The following is a 25,925-nucleotide window of genomic DNA, read 5'->3' as shown; positions in this document are numbered from 1 at the left end:
TGAAGCTCTCCAGACACCAGTGGAACTTTTACCCTGTGGAAGTGGACTGCAGGAAACTCAGTAAGCTCCTGTCATCTCTACAGGGACAAGGCACATCTCTCAGGACATACTTTTCTCATTCTTTTGTCTTTGTCTTGGAGCTCTGCCCTGCTTACTGACCCAGCCTAAGGTGCCCAAATACATCAACTCTGTCCCCTCTATGAGTTCTAGATGCCTAGCCAGAGGTCAGATTTGCTCCTGGCCATTCCATGGGTCTCTGCCTTCAAGGAAAGGCAGATTCCTGCCTTCTCTTGGTAGTACCTCCATTGGGCACACAGTGATTGCTTAGTAAGAATTTGTTGGTCGGTATAGCCACTCCCCTAGCATAGGGCCGTCTAAGAGTTGATGCTTCTACCGAAATATACACAAAGCTGAAGGCCTACAGCAGTGCCACTCGAAGGGCTTGGGGTGTATCTTAATTACTTCTCTGTTGCTGCAATAAAGCATAATGACAAAGATGGCTTATAAAAGAAAGTGTTTAATTTGGCTTATGGTTTCAGAGGGTCAGAATGCATGATGGCAGAGAGTAGGAAGAACTGAGAGTTCACATCTTGATCCACAACCACAAAGCAGAGAGAGTACTGGGAATTGCTGGGTCTATTCTATTCTATTCTATTCTATTCTATTCTATTCTATTCTATTCTATTCTATTCTATTCTATTCTGTTCTACAGGGTTTCTCTGGGTAGCCCTGGCTGTCCTGAAACTCACTCTGTAGACCAGGTTGGTCTTGAACTCAGAGATCACTTGCCTCTGCCTCCTGAGTGCCAAGGATTAAAGGCGTGGCCCATTGCAAGAGTCTTCTCAAACCTCTATGACACACCTCCTCCAACAAGGCCATACTCTCTAATCCTCCCCACACAGTTCTACCAACTGGGGACCGCATATGCAAACATATGACCCTATGGGGCCCATTTTCATTCAAGCCAGTGCAGGGTGGCTTGGGAATGGCTTTTCTGTGGAATTCATTTACCTGGGAACCACTGGGATCTGGGAGATTCGATGTTTATGCTTTTTAGGTTGCTGAGCCACCACTAAATTAGAGGCAGGGAAGGTTCAAAATGAAAACTGAAATAGTGGGTCTGCAGTAGGAATCCAAAGCTGTCTGGTCTCCTGGTGGCCAGGACTGCTGTTAGCTCCAACCAAATATCTGTGCTTTTTGGGTGGGTTGTACTCTTCAGTTTCAAATTTGTGGGATAGAAATGCTAACCCTGTCATGTTCTACTCCTTAAGCTGCACACAGTGAGTTCTAAATGACTAAATGAGATACTCAGCCTGCTGAGGGCCTGCTGGTTTTGTTTGCATACCTCTGGAAACAGGGCACTCACTCACTCTCATGGTCGCCATTCCCATCGCTGGACAGTGGCAACCTTTAGAATGGTAGTTGCATTAGTTTTCTGGGTTGCTGTAAGTTACCACTGACATGTGGCTTCAAGCAATAGAATTTCCTCTATGCAGTTTTGCATAGTCAGGTGATAGACTGTCTGGTCCCTGAAGGCTTCATTTCCCCTCTGAACTTTCACCCCATAAGCCCTGCCCAGACCATCACTCACATCTGCCCAACAAGATTCCTGCCTCCTCAGAACAACTCTGTTCTACAACACATACCAGGCTACTGCTATGGCAGAAACTTCTCTCTCAGGACTCCTCATCTAGCCGCCTGCTCCTCTGACTTGCTTATGCCTTTTAGATGTGCAAACTCCCAACACTTCACTCCAGGGCTCAGTCTGGGTCCCTCCAATTACCAGCTGCCTTGATGGCTAACACTGTAAACCCCTTCACCTCATTATAGGAAATTTCTCTTGAATGGCCTTTAAAAACCATCTCATTACGCAGGAAGAACTGTAATTACCTCGCGCAAGACAGATTCTGAACAAGTTGGTGCCGCTGCTGTCAAATTGGCAGGACTGGTCTCATCATACACTAGTTTGGCCACTAGTAGAGGATTCCTCCCTCTGTCATGTCACCCTCTGGATCCTGTTGTGCTGGGACCTGGATACCCTCAATACCCTCATCACTGTTGGTTGGCCTTAGGAGGCCAGAGTGTCTCTCTCTCTCTCTCTCTCTCTCTCTCTCTCTCTCTCTCTCTCTCTCTCTCTCTCTCTCTCTCTGTGTGTGTGTGTGTGTGTGTGTGTGTGTGTGTGTGAGCAGAGCTGCCTACAGCTGGGACCATACCCTTGGACAACCCTGTGTCTTCCCGAGTCTGTCTGGAGGCAGGAGGAGCTTTTTCAGTGACTCAGAGCCTCGCAGTGGGCTAGGACTCTGAAGGTCAGTAAATTAGCTCTTGCCTTCAGCCCTGAGCCTAGTCTTTGCCCAGGACCTTTTAAAATAGGATCCCGTTCTGTCCCCAGTTGTCAGGGTAACCCCCTGTTGTTTCAGGACTGGCATGGCGCCAAGCTCCACCTCTTTTTAACAGTGTGGTCATGGGCAAGTCACATGATCCTTCTGAGCTCTGTCTACTTCAGGGTCAGGGTGAGTGATGGCTGTGGCCACATGTGATAGTGGCTGGTGCTGGGACCTTCTGTTTCCCAGGAGTCTTTCCTCAGGATGTAACTGCAAATGGTGACCAGGGAATGCTAGAGAAGGTAGGGACAGGACAGTCTTGGAGGGCTTCTCTGAGGTGGTGTCCTACTCCGTAGTTAGACAGCCGTGGTGGGAGCAGTGTACACTAAGAGAGAGGACAGAGCCCTGGTGTGGAGGAGAGCAGGAGGATATGGGGACAGGGAGGAAGGTGCGGCAGTATCGGACCCAGACTGGGTCCATGGTAAAGAGTATAGGAGAAGTTGTTGGAGTTAACTTTTAATACTTTATTTTTATTTTTAATTGTGTGCTATGCCTGAATGTGGGTTTGTGTGCATGGGTGCAGTGACTATGGAAGCCAGAAGAGGGCATCAGACCACCTAGAGCTGGAGTTACAGACAGTTGTGAATGCTCTACTGTGGGTGCTGGGACCTGAACTCATGTCCTTTGCAAGAGCAGTATGTGCTCTTAACTGCTGAGCCCTTGGAGTTAAGTTTTACATGTGGAAAGGATCTAGTCCAACTTAGGTCTGTCTTCCAGGGGAATGTTGAGTGATGGCCATAGGGGCGCAGGGTGAAAAACTCTGTGTTCTGGAGGGTGGAGGTGGACCTGACCAAGAATGGGTGGTCAGTACTGTGTGTGGCAGAGACTCAATGTGCTGGCCTAGAGAGTGGCAGGGTCTCCCAGGCTTCTGGCTGAAACAGTTCCAACCTTCCCAGAGGCAGAGGCCTGGAGTGGGAGGATGGAGGGGGAGTGATTGGCCGTTCACCCTAAGGAGATAGCAAGTATCTTAGCTGCAGCCACTGTGAAGTTTACGTGTTTACAGCCCCACTCTTCAGACGAGGGATCTGAAGGTCAGAGAGGTGACATACTCCTACCAAGGCTACACAGCCTCTAAGGCTTAGAGCCAGGGTATGGATCTAGAGTCCCCAACTTCTAATGCCCTTCCCCTGTCTTTGGTGCATGAGAAGAACAGTTTGGTCAGAAGATGGTGAGAGGTGTATTGGTGTTGTTGAGGCCAGAGTCTCTCTATTGCTACCTTAGTCTTCACCCAAGGCCATCCCTGGACTCAGAGCATATTGTCCCCTAAAATCCCACAGGCCTCAGCACCCTGAAAGGATAGCGGCAGATCAGTTCCTGGCCTCACTGTGTGAGGAAGGATCCAACAATGTTCTTCCACAGTTCAGAGCAGAACACGGCAGCTCCAAGACTCCCCCAGTCTCTCTGGACCTAGAGAAGCTGTGGAGCTTGCCTGCCCCCACCCGGAGCCTTTATCCTCAGACTGAGCTAGGCAAAGCTCTTGGTGCCCCAAACATGAGTAGAAATAGGATTGGGCCCCAATGATGTCCTGAGCCTGCCATAGACTCTGTCCCCACCACATGATGAGCCCTGAGCCTTTTCCCCTTGCCCACCAGGGGCTCCTAGCCTCCTGCCTTCTGGGAGAGCTGAGAAACATCTCTAGGCTGTGGCTTGTGGATGAAAGATGAGAGCAACACTCTTCAGGAAATGGGTGGTGACCAAGGCAGGAGTGATAGGTGTATGATACATCCTGGTCTCTGCACGTGTGTCTGTATGAGTGCACACATGCACACATGCCTACATACATTAGGGAAAGCGTCAGGTAGAAGCCGGCAGCACAGAAGGAAGTAAAGAGATAGTGTAGACAGTGACTAGGAGGGGACTTAGTAACAGCCAGGTCCTTTTCTACCCAGGATGAGATAGTTCGGAAGAAGAGATGAGAGGTGGCATTATAGGTGTTGCTGACCATGCCATGTCCTATTGCCACCACAGACTTCACTCGGGGCCACACCTGAGATCAGAGTATACTGTCCCCTCCCCTAAAGTCCACAAGGAGTGCTCTTGGCATTCCGGGTAAATGCAGAAGCTTTTTATACAATATGAGGAATCTTATAGACTCCTAGATGGACATTGGCTCCTGGTACTGTCTGGTCACAGTAACTGGTGACTACACTAGAACTCATAGTGTGGGGGATACTAGGCTAGGGCCAGGCTTAGTCTGTGACCAGAACCAGGGTACATGTGTGACCAGGATCAGGCCTCGGTGTATGATCAGGCCCAATGCACGAACAGGCTCAGGGCTCAGTGTGTGGCCAAAATCAGAGCCTAGTGTGTAACCAGAGTCGATGCTCTCTTTCATCTATGTTCCCTGTACACGCTCTGCTTGTCATCCCATGGGGCTTATTAGATGTCTAAGGCTGATGTCACATGCTCTGAGCCTTGACTAGCAAATCTTAAATCCCTGGGCAGAAGCCTGATGATGACACTGACAGTCATCCCACAGCTTCTCGCACAATGGATGCTGTGTGGACACCGAGTGATTTATATTATTGTCACACTTTACAGATTGAGAAACTGGAACTCAAAAAGGTAAAGGACTCTCTGAGGTTGTCCAGCAAAATCAGTGGTCTAGCTTAGATTCCAATTCTCCCCTACCATTCTCTGGAGCTGGGATGGACCTTCCAAGCTCTCACCCTGCCCAGCAAGACCTTTTGTTGAATCTTCCTCTCCTTTGCATCTGGGCTCGGGTTATGAATCCAGCCTTCCCTAGGAATGGTGACTGGGTTGTGGGTAGATCAGAAGGCCCTTCTCCATGGTCTGGGGCATATGGACAGATCTTGTGCTTCCAGAGTTGGGGATGGGTAGAGCTTGTCTGCAGACCCTATAGGGCCCAGGATCTGAAGTTTGACCTTCCATAGAGGGTAAAGGGATGTAGCAGCTCCACTAGAGGCATTTGAAACGCTGTGGCCCTGGATTTCAGATCTGTGAAGGATTCTTCCCAGTGACCCTGATATCCTCACAATCATTCCTTCCTTTGCTTCTAGGAAGTCTAGGCCTGAGAGCTACCCCTTCCTCTCTTTAGGCATGGGCTCCTTGTGCTGCATTTGAGCCCAAGACATACAGTATATTGGGGAAGGGAGGCTAGAACCTGAGACTTCTACCTCTAGCTGCCAGTGTTCCCCATCTCATGTTCAGACTCCTTGCAGGAATTGAAAATCCACTAATGCGCCAAGAAGCTATGTCTTCTGAGTGGGACTAGACCCTCTAACATTTCTCTGCAGGAGGAGTCTTTCCATTTGTGAGTCATTTGGAAGATCTCATTGCTTCAGGGTCGCACCTACCACTGCCAATAGTTCTAGATGTTGACTTTCTTGTGGGACGCAAAGGAAGGATGGTCTGGTATGACACTGTGACACCTGTTCTCTTGGGCTTTTCTCTGCTCTGTGTATTAGCTGCTGCCCTAGTTCTCTGTTGAGCTTCAGTTCTTGGCCTATTCCTTGTAACACTCTATCTCTGCCCAAGTCTGTTCAGGCTCCACGGGCAGCACCAGGCCCCATCCCCTGAGTCTTCACCCCTCCATGGAGATGCAATGCTTTGAGGCAGGGGTGCAGAGGGGAAAGAGCCATTGGAAGCCAAAGAGAGACCTCTCTCCCTTTCCTCTGCCTTTTATATCATATCCTCAGTTCTTCCTACAACCTAGTCCTAGGCTTGCTGCTGCAGCTTTCCTCAGCTTCCGACTTTGTGGCCTCTAGGCTGCTTCTGGAATGTTCTTTTCCCCACCATTTTCCACTTGAAGTGATGCTGAAAAATACTTGGAGTAATTCAGCTTGGAGCTCTGGATGCAGTATGGTACCCACTCAGCCAAGACCCAGACCTCAGCCAGCAGCTCCGCCTACCTCCGAGACAAACTGGTAGCTTTAGAAGAGGGCAACCTTGGCCTCGGATCCACCCTGATATCTCTGGACACAGATTGTTCACATGGAGCTTGCATAGAGAAAGTGCCCTGTACTGAGGGGTTTCATGTCAAATTGACACAAGTTATAGTCATTAGGGAAGAGGCGACCTTAATTAAGACAATTCCATCACCAGACTGGCCTGTAGGCAACGTGTAGTTCATTTCCTTAACTCATGATTGATATGGGAGGTCCTAGCCCATGGTGGTGGTGCCAGCCCTGGGTGGATGGTCCCGGATGCTATAAGAAAGCAGCCTAAGCAAATTATAAGTAGGAAGCTGGTAAACAGTGTTCCTCTATGGTCTCTGCATCAGCTCCTTTCTCCAGGTTTCTGCCTTGAGTTCCTGCCCTGACTTCTCTGGATGATGGATACAAGTTGTGAGATGAAATAAACCCTTTCTTCCCTAAGTTGCTTTTGGTCATACTGTTCATCACAGCCATAGAAACCCTAACACATGCCCTGAGTGCTTTAGCTGCTATTTTTAGGATCATAGGGATAGGACAGCCCACTAGGAGAGCCTCAGTCAGCTGAAAGCCACCCCCGCATGAAGGTTTCCAGGCTCAATTCTTCTCCCAGAGTTGGTTCCTTCTTTTGACTTATTTCCATTTCTCTCCAGTGCCCTGGCTTGGGACAGGCGTGGCACACAGTGAGGTGGATTCCAAGGTGTTGGGTGGGTATGTTGGAGGAAGTAGCTCATAGGGCTGCTGCTACAAGGAGATCTGGGGGCAGGTTTGAGGGCAGAGGGGCTCTCCTGAGTGTGTGTCTTGTCCCCAGCCACCCTCCCAGATTCCCACGAGGGCCAGCTACATCTCTAAGAGTGCTGATGTGAGTGGTAAGAGCTGACACTGAGACCTTGGCTTTGGGCTCATCTTTGCCCCACTTACTTCCTGGACAGTATTAGAGCCTGATCACAAGGCTGCCAACTGGTTGGTTGTTGAACTCAGGGCAATGTCAGTTAACTAAACATTGTACCCAGGGTAGTGGGGACGCTGAGGAATAGGCTCCGAAAGGCCCAGTTACCAGGATGGGGTAGGAGGCAATCTTTAGCGTGCACCTATGTATCTGCCAGGCACTAGACTAGTTGCTGTGAGTTAGGGTTTCCCTGTCTGCTGATAAGAGGAGGGCCCAGGAATGAAGGAGACTTTCAGGTCTTCAGTAGCAAATGAGAGTGTCCAAGGAGACAGGGCCGCACTTGAAGGAAGTGGCACTAACCTTGGAGGCGCCCATCCATCATGGTGGCTCCTACCAGGCCAGAATGTATCTGAGTGCTCCTAGCTGGCTCAGCTGAGTGTAGAGCAAGTAGCCTAAGGTCAAAACAGTGGGTATTGCTAGCGCAGTCCACAAGGTGTGTGCTGGTCTACAGAGCTTCCTGTGTCTCCACTTGCCGTCTCCCTGTGGCCGCCTTACGGGGTCCAGCCCAGTTTCATGCTCCTTAGGCCCTTCCTTCATGCCCTCTCCTGTGGACCTAGTGACCCTGACACTCCTGGTCTGTGGCCCTGGCATCCTTTCAGCTCTGGCCCATAGAGTTCAGAGCCCCCCATCATGGCCACACTTCTGTCCCGTGTCTCAACCTTCCAGCTCTCCCTCCAGCCTGGAGCTCAGTTCGGGCTTGCGTGTGGGCCACCCTTCCCCAGGTCCCTCATTCCGCAGCTTCTGCCATGCATCTACCCTGGCTCCGGACAGCATCTCTGTGCCAGACTTTTTGTTGGTCTCCTGGAACTCCTGGGCATGGCTTCAGGGTCTCAGCACCCCTGGCTGTTGAGAAGGCTAGAATGATGCCTGCAATAGGCTCCTAATAAATGCTTGCTGAATTGTGGGACCCAGGGACACATTCTGGCTTGTGTGTGCCACCTGAGCTTTGCGGAGATCAAAGAAGCTGATGTCTTACAAGGGCTTGGCAAGGCTTGACTGTGTTGTTTGGACAGCAGGCACCCAGGGTGTGCAAGAGCATGCTGCTGATGTGCTGCACCAGGTGTTTGCAAGTGCGACTTCACTGCAGACTGCCCCTCCCGCCCACCCCTTCGCCTAACAGCACACACAGGCCCCACCCTCGCCTGCCCTCCGCTCCCTGTTCAGCTTGGCTCGCTGCCACCTTCTCCCTTGTAATCCATCCTCCACCTGGTGGCATCCAGCAAGATCTTTCTGAAGCACAAATTGGTCCCTGTCATTCCCCACTTAAAACCCTTCATGATCCTGATGGCTCTGTGGATAAGAGCTAAACCCCTTAGACCCTGAGGGAGGGGGAGGGGCTCCTCTCTGATCCATTGCTCCAGCCTACCTCTGTCTGCAAAGCCCTTCCCTACTGTTTCCTCCTCCAAACCCCTTCAAATTCCTTCCCTGGAGCCCTTCCCTGAATCTAACTGTGAAGTGACACTCCCTCTCTTACCACATTGCCAAGCCCAGGGGGCTTCCATTCATGCCACCCCAGAATTGTCTGCACCTTCTAGTGTGGCCCCACTAGGCCATGAGAGCCCTATGGCAGTATCTTAGGTGTTTTGTATTCTTTTCTCACAGAGCATTAGTGGAATTAGCTGGATGAATGCATGGGTGGATGGATGAACAAGCAGTTCTCCCAGAATGCAGGGATTCTGGGCTGGGACTTTAGACCTGTGTGGGTAGGAGTGGGGGCATGGGGGCAGCACAGTGTATCTCTGTGTGCTCCGGGGGCGACCTTCTTTTGTGTGTGTCCCATTGGCATCTTGTCTGAATGTGCCTCCAGCATAGCCTCCTGGGGCAGCATGTGCCCTGCAGAAGTGGGCTGTGTCTTCAGAGAGGGGCCCTGAACTGTTCCCCTGGGAGGCATGGGATGTCTTGTTGAGGGAGGCGTGGAGGCCCTGATGCTCATCCCACACGCACAGGCTCTCCTTTCCCTGGGACCTTTCACTATACTGGTGTGTGTGTGTGTGCGTGTGTGTGTGTGTGTGTGTGCGCGTGCGTGCGTGCGTGCGTGCGTGTGTGTGCGTGCGTGTGTGTGTGTGTGTGTCCTGCTATGGTTTGACCACCTCCCTATTCTTGCAGACCTGTGTGCTGGCATTTCTGGCTTCTTGGCCAGCTTTCAGCTGCTTATCCATTTCTATGAGTGCCACCATTCTGTAGGCCTCAGACTTACCAGACAAGCCGCCATATCTGTTCCCAGCTCCTTTTAACCCCTGCTTTATAACTGTAAATCTGTGCTGTGTGCCAGACCTTGTTGTAGGGGTGGGGGCGAGGAGGAAGGAGTCTGCCGCTGGGTCCTCTAACCCATTGGCCTCTTGCCTGGATGTGCCTCCAGAATGACCCCTCTGGGCCAGCACATGCCCTGCGGTAGCATGGGCTGCATCTTCAGTGAGGGACTCTGAACTGCCCCTTGGGTGGGCCCAGACAGGGTCTCACTGCAGAGGTGGAGGAGGTAGGGTCAGAGGAGAGGGTCAGGAGGCTCACTGGAGGAAGCTATGGCATCTAGGCGACCCAATGAGAAAGAATGGTAGAATAAGGTCCCCAGTGGTGGCACAGCTGTCCCCTCTGTGCTGTGCTTGGCACCAGCCTCACACGGGCTTCCAGCACGGTCAGTGAGTGTAATCAGGTCCATTAACGGGCGGAGGACAGAGGCCCCGGGTCACCAGAGGCATTGTCAGGCTTCGACACTTGTCTGTCGTCCTCTTAGGCTGCTAAAGGAGGAAGCTAAAGGAGAGGCTGGAGAGAAGGGAGACTGGTACCTTCCACATCCCACTAGACAGGCAAAGTAGCTACTGTCGGTGACTTTCCAGGAGGAATGGGAGGAGGCTTCAGGTTGATTCTGTCCCCTGCACCACCTACTGTGGGAGAGCCCTCATGTGTGAGGCTCCACGCCCCTCCCACAAGAGGCAGGCACTTTGCCTATTCGGAGGATAATTCCCTATTATACAGAGATATTTAGCCTAATAGAAGCTGACAGATCATTCAGGGCAGTAATGTACTCCAGCTTCAAGCAGTTAGTTTCCTCAGCCTGAACTCCCAGATTAAAGACTCCTTGCCCATGCCCGCCCCGCACTGGTGCCTGTGACCTTGACTGCAGTTTCTCCCTCTCTGTCTTCCTCCTCTGGTTTTGCTGGTTTCTTCTCTCTCTCTCTCTCTCTCTCTCTCTCTCTCTCTCTCTCTCTCTCTCTCTCTCTCTCTCTCTCTCTCTCTCTCTCTCTCTCTCTCAAAGAAGGATTTTCTTCTTAAACATTCAGCCGAAAGGCTATTGCTTAAACCCTGCATGCTCTGGGGACAGGCTCATTGTGTTCAGCTGCCATCATGGGGCCAGGTTGGGTCAGAGCACTGGCTCAGCCATGTGGTGCTGGAGGACACTGGGCGGCTGGACCCTCTGGCGGGGCACAAGCGCATGGAGGCTGACAGATGGTTCTCCCCTCTCTGCCCAGCTCCAGGCCTACAGAGTCCTGGCTTGTTCTCGTCTCTGAGTGCTGAGAGTGGGCGCACCCAGGGTCTTCTCTGGGACTCAATTTCCCATCTGTCGGATGGGATGATACACTTTAACCTTTTGCTCCTGATGTGGGTGAGGATTGAATTGGAGAATAAATGCTCTAGCATATAATGATGTAACTGACTGCTGTCCTGGGCATTATTTTGCTTTTGGTCTCGGTCACACTCACTTTGACCTATATAATCTAGCCTTGATTTTGTACACAGATGGAATTTAAGAAATACATGACAGGAAACAACTTTTCTGTTTAGTGCAAATCCCCACCCAACACATGGGCATCTCAGACTCTCCTGTAGCCTTCGGGGACATAGCGCACTCATCTTCATGAAGGACATTGGTCTACAATCCTTTCTCACTGGGCCCTGTCTGCTCTCTCTGCCATGAATACCACACTGCTAGCCAGAAACCTGAAGTCTTGTATAGGACCCAGAGGCTTCTGCTAGGGACATCAGCAATGTCTCTCTGAGCAGACCCTTTGATATGGTGATGGGGGCATGGCTCTTTGGAGGTGGCTGGAACATTTCAAGAGCTGTTGTAGGGGTTGGAGAGATGGCTCAATGGTTAAGAGCACTGATGACTTTTCTGAGGGCTCAGATTCCATTTCCAGCACCCACATGCTGGCTCACAATCATCTGTAACTCCAGTCCCAGAGAATCTGATGCCCTCCTCTGGCCTCTGCAGGTACTAAGGGCACATGGTACACAAGCATGGAAAATACATAATATAAATAATATAAAAATACATATAAAATGAACAAATAAAATTTTAAATGTAAGTTTAGTAGAAGCTGGAGTGGCTGGTCACTGTGACCTCAAGAACTCTGCATCTGGTTCTTGGAGCTACTCACAGCACCTAGGCAGATTCTGGAAACTCTCCTGTCTATTTGCCTATTAATATTCCAAGTGGAGGGATTGGAGCAAGGGATCGTTCCCTTCCTTTTTGACGCCCCTGGGTTGGGTCTACCATCAAGGCTCTGTCTGAGTCTATCAGTCTTGTTGCCAGAAGGACCTGATGGTGCCTTCGCAAGCTTCTAGGAGCCAGCCCGACCACCCCTCCACCTCCATAAGAGCCTCCCATCAGAGCCCCGTGTGACGTGCTCACTCACAGGCATGGAACTCACTATCAACCACTGGGCTTACTAGCCACTACGGTTGTTTTGTCCATAAGGAAGTCACACAGGCCCTGCTTGTGCCTGCTGGAGTCTCTGTCATTATTTGATATACATCTATCCCTGTGAGACTGGAGCAAACTGCACAGGCTCCTCTGGCTGCCTCTGTCTGTTCAGTGTTCTGCATAGCATTTCTGGGACTTCCTTTTAGAATAGCTTGGAAGCTAACTAGCCAAGACTGGTTGACCTTTTAGCCCTCTATAGGGAACCAATGAGGCTGGGTACTGATAGTTAGATGCCAATTCTTGATGCCTGTCTTCTCAATACTCTGCATCCAGTTTTTGACAGGATGATGATGATGGTGGTGTGTGTGTGTGTGTGTGTGTGTGTGTGTGTGTGTGTGTGTGTGTGTGTGTGTGTAGAGATACCAGGGAACAGAGCCTTTAGAAATGAGATAGCCAAACCCAGACCCTACACCTCGCAAGGGCAGAGCAGGGCAGGAACTCAATCTAGGATGCTCCATTACTGAACTCAAAGTTCTACCCCATACTGCCCCTTGCCCTAAGCTTCCACACTCTTCCCATCACTTCTGCCTGTCCCCTCTCCCAGGCTCAGCCAGCAGAATCTTGAGCAGGCCCCTGCTAGGGCTCTTCTAAGCCACCCCATCTGGTCCTGCCTGAGGACTGGCGAGGACTACTGTATCTCTCCCTGTGTTCCCTGCACAGGACGAAGGAACAGAAAGGGGGCTCGGGAAGGAAGGTGCGCCCCCAGGGATCTGAGACTTAGGAGGGGTAGGCGGCTCCATGGGTGTCGCATCTGCTTGTGATTTTCCAGTTATTTTTAAGTCGGTGGTCGGGTTGTGAGAGCAGCATGTGTCTGGATGTGGCTCTGGACTCTTCCTCTTGCCTCCTTACCCCGCCTCCTCATCCCAAGCATCAGACAACTGCTGCTGGTGCTGCTGAGGCGGGCAGCCTCCCCCTCGCACTCTACAGCCTTGTCTCCCCCTCCTCGGGTGACTGTGACAGCCGGCCCACTGCCCCCCTCCCCGGCTCCATTTGGCAGCTCGAAAGGACTTTTAACAATGAAGAAAACATCATTGCATTTATCTGGTTAAAGCCCTCCAGTGGCTTTTCCTAGCACTTAGGATGATAGGCAAAGCCCCCTCCTTGGTCTTCAGGGCCTCAGCTGCCTCTCAGCCTCACTTCCTGAAGCATCAGTTCAGTTGTGTCCCCCTTCAGGAAGACTTCCCTGACCCTCTGGCTAGAGCAACCCCAGCCCTGCTCCTGCTGCCCTCCTCTCGTTAGATGTTAAGATTTCCGTTGCCTTCGGCTCTCTTAGGAAGTGTCTTGTTTGTTTCTCTGCTCAATATCTGGCTTCATGACAGTGCTAGACTCATCTGTCTCATGCCCTCCTGCATTGTCGCTACCCACACGGCACCTAGCACTTAGTATGTCCTCAGAAGCGTGCTGTGAATGAACAAATAATGCAGAAACAGATAAAGGCATGAGCAGATGATGAAGCTAGCTACATTGTGCGTGCGTGTGTGTGTGTGTGTGTGTGTGTGTGTGTGTGTGTGTGTGTGTTGTGAATCATCTGTCTTTTAACACAGGCTCGGGAAGCTCTGGCCTGAAGCTGTGCATGCATAGGAGGCTCACAGGTGTGGGGGTACGTTTGCTGCTTAGCCATGTGACGACTTTCACCTCTCAGGCCTCCATTATGCTTCACCTGTCTGACTGGAGGCCATGGCCTTTGAGGTCACCTATGCCAGCAACTACCTGATGCACTGTGGGGAGGGAGGGAGTTCACCTGGGCATTCTGCTGCTGAGTGTAGGCTCAGGCCAGGACACTGCTGGCAGAGCTGTCTGCATCTTCTTACTGGGAGACAGACTGCACCCACAGTCAAGGTCCCTAGATGCAGTAGTAGCTTCAATTGGATAACTTTTCATCCTTCTGTGTGTGTCCTTGTGTTTTCAAGAACTTTATTTTGATACATTTACATTTTGAATTTCTAGCTTTCAATTGCTGTATATTTTTCCATGAGATAAAACTGAGAAGACAAAAAAAAATCCCACTCTATCTCAATTCCACCATGCCAAGGCCGTGGTGGTTCTGGGCTTTTCCTGTGAAGACAGGGTTAAAATGTGGCACAAGTGTCTCTTGACCTTTTGTGGATGGCTTCCTCCCTGTTAAAGGAGCCACTCCTTCCTTTTTAATGCTATTATCATGGCAGGGGAGCCAGGTGGGGAGGTCCCTCCTTGAAGGAGGGAACCCAGGTTTCAGCTCCCACCTCTGCTGCTACTTGGAGTCAGAGCCACGTGTGGCTCCCTTAGACCTCAGCTGTCAGCTATAACGTGGGTCTGTGGTCTGGAAACACAAGCGCAGCCAGCAAGAATGAGCGGGCTCCACAGAGCCCTGCGTGCCCTGCCCCTGGCTCCCTTGTTCTCCTACCCATGATTGCCAGGGGACCATTGCTATATTGTGTTGGTTATTTTTATTGTCTGAGCACTATTCTGTTGAGCAGAGGAGCCGAGAGTCCCCTTGCTGTCTCGGTTGTAACATTTAAGTAGAGGCCAGCTTTGTTCCCGAAGGGTTTTTCCTCCAGAAACATTTTCTCCCAGGCAATCTCAAGGACACCTCTCAAGGCTGCTAGGTCAGGGGTCTGACAGGTAGGCAAGCAGTAGCTGCTTGGAAAGGAGGAGCCTTTCAAAGGGTAGCCGGGCGCACTGTCCTGGGGCAGCAGCATGGGGTTTAGGGCAGTGATGGGCAAGCCCAAGACCACCCGTGAGAAGAATGGTGGGCTCCTGGAAGAGCGAGGGTAGATCTGAGGGAGCCGGGTTATAGTTTTGCCTTTGCAAATTCTTTCCCTTCTCTGAACCTCAGATTTTCCGTTGACTGTGGCTCAGGTAGACAAGGGTTGATCTAGCTAGGCTGTCCAGTATGATAGCTACTAGTGACCTGTAAATTAAAATGTAAGTTAATTTAAATAAAATGAAGTGGGCCAGGGATATAGCTCTGTAACTAAAAGAGCTTGTTGTGAAACTGAGTATCTGAGTTTTGTCCCCAGAGGAGAGAATCCTCTCTCTCTCTCTCTCTCTCTCTCTCTCTCTCTCTCTCTCTCTCTCTCTCTCTCTCTCTCTCTCTCACACACACACACACACACACACACACCAATCAATAAGTTAGCTTCACTATCCACATATCTATATGTATGGGTTACTGATGACCACCACGTTGGACGTGACAGCACACATGCAGAACCTTGGTCTCAGGGCAGAAAACTATTGTTCATGCAGATCTGGAGGCACTTCCTGGGGGCCTAGTGATCCCCAATGAGCTATGACCCTATGATTCTGGGTCTCTGTCTCTAGAGATAGTGCCAGGACAAAATGGAACAGCTCTGAGCTCAAAGCCAGCATCCTTAAGTAGGGATGACTTGTCAAAGGCCAGCAGCTCTGGAAGGGTCTGTGTGTGGTCACTACACGCTCTCTCAGCCAGAGTCTCTGCTTGGAGAAGATGAGGCAGAAGCAGGGATCCTTGGGGTGGCCCCCAGTCAGGAATGGGTGAGTAGCATAGTGTAAAGGTACAGCCTGTGGTCTTCTGATTGCTCACACAGGAGGGTGTGAGGAGCCCTGACTCCTCACTGGGAAACCCTTGACTAGAGGCCCTCCTGCCACCTAGAGAACCTAGGAGCAGGAACAGGCTGCCAGGCTAAGGAAGCAAAGGCAAGCCGGGCTGATCTCACCTCGGATTATGCTGGTAGTTCAATATCACTGCCCCACTCCCAACCCCCTGACCCCTCTGTCCTTTTTTTTTTTTGTTTTTTTTTTTTGTTTTTGTTTTTATGAGACAGGGTTTCTCTGTATTGTTTTGGAGGCTATCGGTCCAGCCCAGCCTGAAACTCACAGAGATCCGCCTGCCTCTGCCTCCCGAGTGTTGGGATTAAAGGTGTGTGCCACCACAGCCAGGCTCCCCTCTGTCCTTTTTAAGACCCCCTACAGCTCACTCCTGTTTCTCCTCTTTTCTAGGGGTCCCAAGGCAATGTCCTGGCTGTCTTGAGTTTGTGGACTGCCCAGCCTCCTGCCCATCTCTTGGGGTCCTGACCAGCCTTAAGCTGATTCCTGTCCCCACCTGGTCTGAGGGCTCCTTGTGCTTCAGGACGCGGTCAAGCACTGCAATAGTTACGGTAGGTGGACCCCAATCACCCCTGCTCCCTAACTCTAGGGACACCTGAGTGGTCTTAGCCATGGAAGAGAAGGGACACTTTTTTGAATGTTCCTTATCAGAATTATAAGTCGGGGTTGGGGAAATCCTGTTTCAGTGAAATGAAATTATCAGCTCATGTAGCCAGTGTCTCGTGGTAGTGTGGGATTCAGGCAAAGCTTGATCCAGCAGATCCAACTTTGTAAAAGGACTCTGGCTTCTGACTGTGTCCTTTATGTTCCTTTCTTGGTGGTGGCTGTATTCTTAGTGGCATTTGACACAACCTAGGTCAATGTATTTCTAGATTTAAATCTGGGTTGAAGATTAACCCAGAAATTAAAGCTCTAGAATTGATCTCTTGGTACTCATTGGCAGGATTTGGACCATCCTGAGCCTTTAACTGGGTCCACGGGTCTTGACACTGCTGGTATAGGGGCCAGGATCTAACCTTTCCCAGTCAGGAAACCAGGACAGAGAGAAGGTCGTTTCTCAAAGAAACCTCAAAACCTTGCTACAGGAGATGGGAGACATTACAACTGAAAGAGACAAGTAACAAATGGTTATTGCAGACAGAATTTACCCCAAATGGACAGTCTGAAGCCAGACCAAATGGATATGAACATGCTGTGGGTCCTCAGACGAATCCCTATACCTCTTCTCTGAGTTTAGTTTCCTCATCTGGCAGGGCCACCAAGAGAGCCACCTGACATCTGGCATCCGGCAAGAGCTCAGGGTGTTCTTCCTATTTGGGGGATGTTGAAGACATCCATGTTTTCTTGAAACTTAGAAGGATCCACTGGGGAGCGTGTTAGTCAGAATCCCCACCAGCTGGGCTTGAGCCAAGGATTTGTATGCATGGGATCTTCAAAGGGCAGGGTCTCGGGAGAAGAGGGGGTTAAAAAGGGGGGTTGAGGCAGAAATGGGAGTCTATTGGGGCATGATCTTGGGTAAAGTCCAGCGGGTCCTGTAGCCTAGTTCAGAACCATGTCTGGGTAAGGAGCCAGGCTCCCGGCTCTGCATTAGTCAGCCATTAGCCATCCACAGGGCCCAGCATTGCTCAAGCCCATTTGAAGGGTATTTCTCTGGAGAAGGGGAGCAGTGAGCGGCTGCAGGCGTCTCTGGCCCCGGGAGACTGGGTGCTGTCCCCTCTGTCTGCCCAGCGGCTCTTCTCTTTCCTGTCCTTCCTATGTCTTCCCTTTGTTCTCCGCCCTCATCCACTTTTCTAGGGACACCTCAGGTTCCCTCTTTTCCAGGGGAACTCAGCTTGCTCTTCCAGTCAGTGGTTATCTCCAAGGGTTCATGTTCCATGTAGGAGGACAGAGATGCAGTGAGCATTTGCTCATAAACACTCCATCGGCTACTGTATCAGTGCCAAAGTCTATTGCTCTGTTTGCCTTGGCTGCTAGGGAGCTCATGGACAAGGTGTGGGGGTTTTTTCTACTAAGCCATCAGGAAACAAACATTCAATAAATCTGGTCCTGGCTTTGTCTTCACTCCTTTTACTCACTGTCCTGATGTATTATTTTTAAGCTGTGCTGCTGGCATTGCTCTCGGCAGCCTTGGACTCCAGGAAAGAGGTGGGGCAGAGATAACACCAGGGGCTGAATGTGAAGCCCTCTCCTGACTGCAGACAAGCGCCAGCCCCTGACCCTCCCCGAGGCAGCCTGGGAATAGGGCTCCCTGGCCCAGGTCCAGGCTAGTGTCCAGGAGACAGACACCAAAGCCTGACGGTGGGGGCCCTGTCCAGTGACCATCCTGCCCTCTGTGGCTTATGAAGAGCATTGTTCTGTTCCCAGATGTCTCCTCCCTCCCTGGCTTATCAGAAGCTAATGAAAGAGGCTGGAAACCTAATCCTCTGGTAATTAAATTTACTTAACGGGTATTCAAGTGCAGTAATGAGAAGTTTAATGCAGTGATTAGATTTTTCTTTAATTAATTAAAATGAGAGCTGTGTGTCTTGCCAGCAAGCCAACTTGACCCCGTGCTTAGGAGCAACGGGCAAGCAGTGGGGGACTTGGCTAAGTAAGTAGGGGCTCAAGGCGGTGGCATCCTCAGCCTTGGCACAGCTGCCCTCAGCAGTGATGTCTGTTCAGGCCAGTCACCCATTCAGTGCTTGTTTCTGAGCCGGGGGAGGGCCAGGTCTGAGCCCGAGGCCTTCGAGACCGGTTGTACCCACCTTCAAAGAGCAACACTGAGCCATGTGGTGATCAGACAAGAGAGTCAGCAAAGAGGGCTTAAAAAAAGCGGGCGTGTTTCTAGCACCTTGACAACAGAAGTGTTGCGGGTGGTACCTTCTGTATGTCCTGCCAGACCTGGGTTAGCGCCGAACCAGCTGTGCCGACAGAGGGAGTGGATTAATATGGAGGGGAGTGGATAAGGCTAAGTGGATTGGGGCTCAGAGTGGCCCTGGTGACCTGTAGAGCACTGTGCCTGGGCATCTGTTTCAGGAAGGCTGGTTCTCTTTGCTAAGTTTTCAGGAAAACGCTTCCCCCTGGAGCCACCTTTGCTGGGATCTGCCCATGGCTGGGGCACAGCACTCTGGGACTGCCGCCTTAATTGTGTGGAGTGGACATTGGATAGGCCTAGCCAGAGAAGAACAACTCAGAAAACACTGGTCAGGCCAGAGGTAGGGTGTTTTGCCGCTAAGCAGTGGGCAGCTGGTGAGGTGTCCCGAGGACAGGGGGTGCGGTGTCCCGAGGACTCGGGGTCTTCAGTGCGCTGGCTCCAGCCCCATGTGAGCCAGGCACTGGGCTGCATCTTCCAGCAGGGGAACGGGTGCTGGGGTGGGAGGACTGAGTGGCCCTGTTTGTCTGTCCCCACTGCCAGCTCTGCCGCCTGTGGGCAGGACTCCCGTGCCAGACCCTGCTCAGAATGGCCTAGATGAATCAGACATGGTCCCTGCCCACAGGGCTGGTGGGGGAAGTGAAAAAAAAAACTAACCAGGAACAACAGAGCTGAGTGATCAGAGCTGGGGTGGGGGCGGCCTTGGGGCTGGGGTGGTCCATGGATCTCTGTTTAAAGCTTTGGCTTGGAGCAGGTGGGAGGCCTGGAGGTGGGAGCAGCAAGGAGAGGAAGAGGAAGAGGAGGAAGGCACTCGTGAGAGCCTGGGGACCCCAGGAAAATGACTCTTCCTCAGAACTAGCTGTGACCCTCAGCTCCCAGCGTGCCAAGGTACTCCTGTGTGGGAGGGTTGGCGGCCTGCCTGGCATTGGGCTGATAGTGACACCTTTACTAAGAAGCCATGTGTGTTCCTTTCCTAGAAGACTTGGAGACAGGCAGGGTATTGTGTGGTGACGCTCATCTAGATGCTGCCAGGTCAGGCTGGTGTTGCTGGGCCTGTGACCACCAGGCCTGCACACTGGAGTACACTCACTCAGAGAGCACGGGGTCAGGTACCCTCTTCTTACCCGGAGGACACGAATGGGCACAGGAGGACACAGCAGGGCCTGGGAAGCCAGTTAGAGAGTCTGGGCCATCAGGCTCACATTCAGATCTTGGTCTTGGACCTGGGGAAGTGAGAGGAGCCTCAGTTATCTGACCACAGCTCAGAGCATGGCACTAGCCAGAGCTGAGGGGTCTTTTGTCCCCATCCTCTGTCTCCCAGATCCCACGCCCCTGCATCCTGTCATCTCTATTTCCCTCACCCATGCCCATCCCTGAACATTTAGGAGTACACAAGCCACCCATCTGAGAAAAGGGACTCTAAGAGAGGGTGCGCGGACCTGTTCAATATCACTGGCTTTGCTTCCAATGTCACACTAAGGGACAGAATCTGAGATCGTATTATTTTGAGTTCTCTCCCCAAAGATACAGTTCACATTTTCCCTGGGCACGTGCTTACCTGAGCTCGCTGTTCACAGCAGGCACCCCAGGGAGCAAGAGTATCCAAATGGTCCACCTGTCCTCAATTGTCTCTTTTAACCTTCTGCAGTCTGGGAAGCCAGGTCCATGGGTGCTAGAGTCAAGGCTAGGCTGAGTTCAGATCCTCCATCAAGACACTCTCTCTCTTCTCAGAGTTCTTCTCCACCATCACCCCTCTCCAAGGGTCCCGAGACCTGTCATATCCCAATGGCTGCCATCCTGACTATGCTCCAGCCAGGATCAGGGCTCTTCCCTGAGATCTTGCATGCCTGTCCTCTCAGCCAGCCCTGGCTCTGGTGTTCCAGCTCTGAGAGTGCCTCTCCCCATCCTTGCACACACACACCCAGCAGCCTTCCACACTGGCCCAGATGCCTCTCTGGGGTCCCTGACTGCAGGCACAGCATCAGGCGCCTCCCTTGGGCACCATCTCGAAGCTGTTGCCTGCGCACCTCTTTGGCACTCTCTTCTGACACAGCAGCCACGTGAGGAGTGGGGGTATATCATCTGTCACTGCTCTCCTAGCCAAGTGGTCCCCTGAGCCTGCCGCACAGTAGGTACACAAGAAGTAGCTGAGGTTCCTTCATACCCACCCTCCCCTCTTTTGTGTCCACAGCTTCTCCTCTGTCCTGGCTCAGTGAGTCCCTCCTAGTGGGCATGTTACAGGGTTCAACTCCAGAGCCTTCTAGGGTGGCTTCAGTAAACTTCCTTGCGCGTCCTCCCACCACACCCAGCTGTGGGGAAGGATCAGGACAAATGGGGCTCTCAGCCAAACCTTCAGGCACAGCAGACTCAGAACCAGGGATCCCTTGCCTGGGCTGCTGAGAAAGGTGGAAAGCTACCCAGGGCAGTGTCTGGGTTCCTTTACCTGTTTTCCTGGCTGTGTGACCATGGGCAGATCCTGCGTCCTCTCTGTGCTTGGGTTTCTTCTTCTATGAAAGAGGCAATGACAGGCCTGTTGCGGATGGTTCCACCACGGAGGGGTGAGTCAGTACAGCGACAGGCCTGCCATGCACCCAGGTCACCCATGACCTCCACCCACTGCTACTGTGGCAATGGTCTGATGAAGACCTTTGGGGGTCCATACAGGAGGGACTTCAGAAGATGGGGTGTAGGGGCAGCAGTGTAAAAGGGGCCCAGGTGAGGCACACAGGCAGGAGGGGACATGCCAGAGAAAAAGCAAAGTAGTTGCAGCCATGTAGGAATGTCCCATGTGGAAAAGGCCCCCTTGCCCCAAAGCCTTCTCTGCTAATACCTCACTGCCACTGGTTAGGTGTGTCTCCTTCTAGAACTTTACCTGTGCCTTTACAAGCATATTTATTATGTATTATTTTAGAAAAGAAATGGAAACATATCTGTACATCATTCTGCAAGCCCCATTTGTCACTTACCAGTGTGTGAGGGCATCTGTCAACATCACAGCACAAGTATATAGTGTTCTTTTTAATCGTTGCCTAATATTCCATTGTTTGGACATAGTGTAATTTATGTAACCAGTCCCTGGCTGATGGATATTTAGGTTGTCTCCAATTCTTCACTCTTGCAAACAATGCTTCAGTGAATATCCTTGTGTATGTATCTCGCTGACACATAGAGACATTTGCTTAGGATGGATTTCTAGGGTGGAGCTGCGGGGAGGGGTGCAGACGTTATGCTTTGACAGCTCCATTGCTCTTCTGAAAGATAAGGTCTGCTTCTGCCCATCCTTGGTGAGGGGAGCAGCCGCCCCACCTCCTTCCACACCCCGCACAGTCGGTCTTGTTAATTTTTGCCAATCTAGACAAACGCCTCGCTGCGGTTCCAGCGTTCACTTCGTGCCTCCCCAACGAGGCCACCTTTTCATGTGGTTATTGGCCACGAGCGCTTCTCCCTCTGTGAGTTGGCTGTTTAGATCCTTTGCCCATTTTTCTTTTCTTTTTGCCTTTTTCTTATTGATATAAAGGAGCTTTTAGCACATCAGGAATGGTCAAACTTTTCGTCTGTTGCTTGTGTTGGAAATATTCTCCCTAGCCAGCCGTTTGTCTTTTTAGCTCTGTTTCTGGCATCTTTGGCCATGTAGAGGCCTTACATCTTTATTTAGTCAAGTCTGTCAGGCTTCTCTGGGCCTCTGAGGCACAAGTCTGGCTTGGAGAGACTTCCTGTAAGGCTTTTTTTTTCAGGGGAGCAGGGACGAGTTAGGTGTGACTGGGATGGTCCTTCTGGCTGCAACTGAGACCCTTGTGCCAGACAAGCCAGGGGGAAATGAGGGAGAGGTTGAGCTCGAAGAAGCTGTTCTAGAACTGACTGGCCACGGTGACAGGATGTGATGGCCAGAGGGAAAGGGGGAAAACACGGTGATGGGCTTGGTGACTGAGTGGCTGGTGCCACCACATCAGTGAGGGAGAGGACTAGGGAGGGAAGTGTGTGGTGTGTATGAGTGCTCTCCTCTGCAAGACACAGACATACGAGCACATACATGTACACATGTGTATGCTCTGTGAACATGCTTAGACGTTCTGGACAGTGTCACATCTGTACTGTGGCCTAGTTGGGGGAGGGTGTCTATTTTTGAGGAGTATATGTATTGCCTCTGTGTGTGTGTGTCTCTGTCTGTCTGTCTGTCTCTTCCCTCTTTCCTCCAGTCTCTCCCCTATTACCACAGGAAACTTGGCTTTTCTATAAGGAACTAGACCCAGAGACATTACATTACTCACTGAGGGTCAGAGAGCTACTAAATGGAGCAAAGAAGTTTGTTTGTTGTATCTCTGACCCAACTTCACCCACACAGAATTCCTGCCGTGGCCTTCTCTCATCTCTAATGTGACCAACTAGAATCATCAGGGACTCTTAAGGACAATTATGGAGTCTGTGTTTGATGTGTGGCTCTGTTCTTCTGAGAAACTTCATCTTTTTGTCCTTCTGTCCTCCATCCTGAGAGCGGTATGATCACAGTACCCACCTCCTCGGGTGTCTGTGGGCAGCGTGAGTCAGTACGCTTAACATGGGGGCTCACTGGTGCATCTGTGGTGGCGATGACGGTGGCGATGACGGTGCTGGCAGTGGCTTCACACTTTGCCTCCTCCTGTCCCTCCACCATCAACCTCATTCCTATGCCCTGATCGCCTAGGAATCTTCTCACCATTTGCCTTGAACCTTTGTCTTCTGCTTTTAGTCTCAAACTGTTGCCAGACTGAATTAAAGTCCAATCCTCTAGGAAAGAAAAATCAAAGGAGAGCATTTAGAGTGTCCTCTGGGCTTCTCTTGTGGCCACTCTGGTCAGGCGTTTCTGCAAGCCTGCCTATTCATCCATCATGGCCCAGTCTCTGAGAATCAGACCATGAAGTCCAAGGTGAAGACCCCCATTCCCTGAGCAAGCGTGTTCAGCGGCACATGATCTGAGCTGACCTAGCCTGGCTGCTCTAGCCCCAAGCCAATCCCAAAACCCGACCCCAGGAAAAGTTCCTCTCAACACCTAGGAGTAGAATACATAGTGAATTCAGTGTATGGCCCCTCCACCTGTGCCCATTTGGGTACATCCTGTGATCTCGATTGTGGCTGTGAGGTCTCTCAATTGTAGGAATTCTCAGGCCGGCAGCCATGAAAATGCCAATGCTCACAGACATCACTAATTTTGTTTTTTGCTTGTTTGTTTTTGTTTTTTGGATTTCCCAGCCAGTAGGGAAAGCCTAGGGAAGGAAAGGGTGGTCATTGCTGCTGGTGGTGTCTCGGTTGTCCAGGGCAGTCTGTTCTTCACCAAAACCGGGATGGGATGCTGAAATGGAGAGATGGCTCAGTGGTGAGGAGCACTGGTCACTTTTCTAGGGGACCCAGGTTTGATTCCCAGTGCTCACAAGGAAGCTCACAACTTCTGTAACTCCAGTTCCAGGGAATCCAGCACCCTTCTCTGACCACTGAGGGTACTGCATGCAGTGCTATAGAGATATACAGGCAAAAACCATGCACATAAAATAAAATTTAAGAGGTGTTAGGATGCCATTTGGTCCTAGGTTGAATGGCCACACCTGACGGAAGCTGTCACTACACAGGCTGAGGCTCCTTCACAGCCGTCTTCTGGAAGCCCTGTACCCAGGTCCCCTGGTCCCCACTCAACCCACCCCTCGCTCCAGGGGCATCTTTACCTTGAACAACCTCCACGCCAACCCAGTCCCCAGCACATCCAGAGCCCTGCAAGGAGCTTTACAAATGATGCTACGGTTTACAGCACCCCTGGTGGAGCTCGAAGCCAGGTAGGCCTGTGGATGCATGCATGGGCGTCATCACCCAGTCACGAGACAAACCGAGTTTGCCGAGAGAACTCGTAACAGAAGAGTCTAACAGCCTATGAGGAGCCAAATGGCACCTGCTACTTTGAAGAGGGGGCATTCCACGGCACTCTTGTCTCGTTTCTTAGAAAAAGTAAGAAGCGGGAGGGTATATACGAACTCTAAGGCCTTTCCCCTGCCAGTGTGCATGTTATCTTGTGCACAAGTTGTCTTGGGGCTGGGGGACTGCCTCTTTCCCCCGTTCTGCGCTCCCACAGGAGCACACCGCATCTAAAGTGATAATTGCCAAGTAAAGCGCCAATGAGTTTGAAATATAAGCCTACAATTAAGTTAGCAGTACCAAAGCCCTATGGATTTCTCCTTTCCCTCTATGATCTACTCCAGGCAGCTGAGTTGGGGTCTTTCTGAGAGCTGATCCCAGCCCCAAGGCTAGAAGCCTCTTCACCATGTGGTCTCAGTCTCTGTGTGAGGAGTTGGGGACAGGGCAATGGCAGGGGCCATACAAAGCTCTGAAATGCTTAGTGGTACAGTAGTGTCACTCCTTGCTTCAGCTCACCACCTATTGACCTTGTGGCCCAGATAACTATAGAGAGCAGACAGCATGTGCTTCGGTGGGAACACACTTTGTTCCCAAGGCCATTACAGGATCACTGTCAGAACAGCAAAGGCCAAGGCTGTGGCTTCCTGTTTGTTCGTCCTGCCTTCGATTTGTTACATGGCTGTTGTGGTTCATGTAATGTCCTGCTTAGGATAATTGGCTCTGAGTCCTGAATATCAGGATGAAAGCTTGGCTCTGCCTCTTGTTACCTGTGTGACTGTGGGCTAATTCCTTCTTTGTCTCTGTTTTCTCCTGTGCAGAGTGAGAATACTGGAGGGTTTGGGGTGTAGTTCAGTGTAAAGGGCTTGCCCAACTTGTTCAGGGACCCAGGCTGTATCCCCAGCAACACAAAAGGAACAAAACCAGTGGAACTATAGACGGTATCCATCTCTTAGCCTGGTTATGAGGCTTAAATGAGCAAGTATTTTGTAGAACAGTGCACAGGGAGGGCGCTATGGGTGCCAGCTACCAGTGCCACCATCATTCAGCACCAGATAGTGATGGAGTAAATGGGAATCAAATATGTAAATAATTAAAGTAGGGGCTGGAGAGACAGCTCAGGGGTTAAGAGCACTGGCTATTCACCAGAGGGCCTGGGTTTGATTCCCAACATCCACATGGAGGCTCACATCCATCTGGAACTCCAGATCCAGGGGATCTGACAGTCTCTTCTGATCTCCATGGATACCAGGTACACGTATGATGTGCAGACATTCAGGACGGCAAAACACACATAAAATAATTAAACTAAGAAGAAAGTTTCCTATCAGATTGGTGCTAGAAAATGAATGAGGCGTAAGAGAAGATGCTCACAGCCATCAGTACAGGGAGGAGGTGGGGGAGGAGGGGACAGGTGGGGAAAGGAGGGGGAGGACACAAACTACAACCAACCAAGTGAGATGCTGCTACACTATTGTTGCACTGACACCTGAACATTGTGACAGTACAAAGTGTCAGAGAGGACACAGAGCAACTGGAGCTCTCAAAGTTTGCTCATGGAAATCCAAGATAGTGCAGCCACTTTGCAAAAACACAAGGTGGTTTCTTACAATGGAAACTTAGCGCCCAATCTCACAGTGCTCCTGCTAGGTGCTTATCTAGAGGCACAGCTTCACTCATGTAGAAACCCATCTGAACAGTTACAGTG

The 25,925-nt window shown here is 51.1% G+C and overlaps 1 protein-coding gene across 6 annotated transcripts in view; it reads left to right on the top strand.

Moving 5' to 3' along the window:
* The window catches only part of Lingo1 (leucine rich repeat and Ig domain containing 1), a 181,200-nt gene that overhangs the window by 98,299 nt on the left and 56,976 nt on the right, over positions 1–25,925 (top strand). For all 6 annotated transcript variants that reach the window (XM_013112963.3, XM_040729781.1, XM_013112964.3 and 3 more), the window contains one exon: positions 15,886–16,043. The gene's annotated coding sequence lies outside the window, so the exon portion shown is untranslated. The remainder of the gene's footprint in view (positions 1–15,885; positions 16,044–25,925) is intronic.

Source organism: Mesocricetus auratus, unplaced genomic scaffold, assembly GCF_017639785.1.
Source record: "Mesocricetus auratus isolate SY011 unplaced genomic scaffold, BCM_Maur_2.0 Super-Scaffold_100022, whole genome shotgun sequence".
NCBI lineage: Eukaryota > Metazoa > Chordata > Mammalia > Rodentia > Cricetidae > Mesocricetus > Mesocricetus auratus.
The sequence above is the reverse complement of the archived record's forward strand: the minus strand, read 5'-3'. Positions and strand labels throughout refer to the sequence as shown.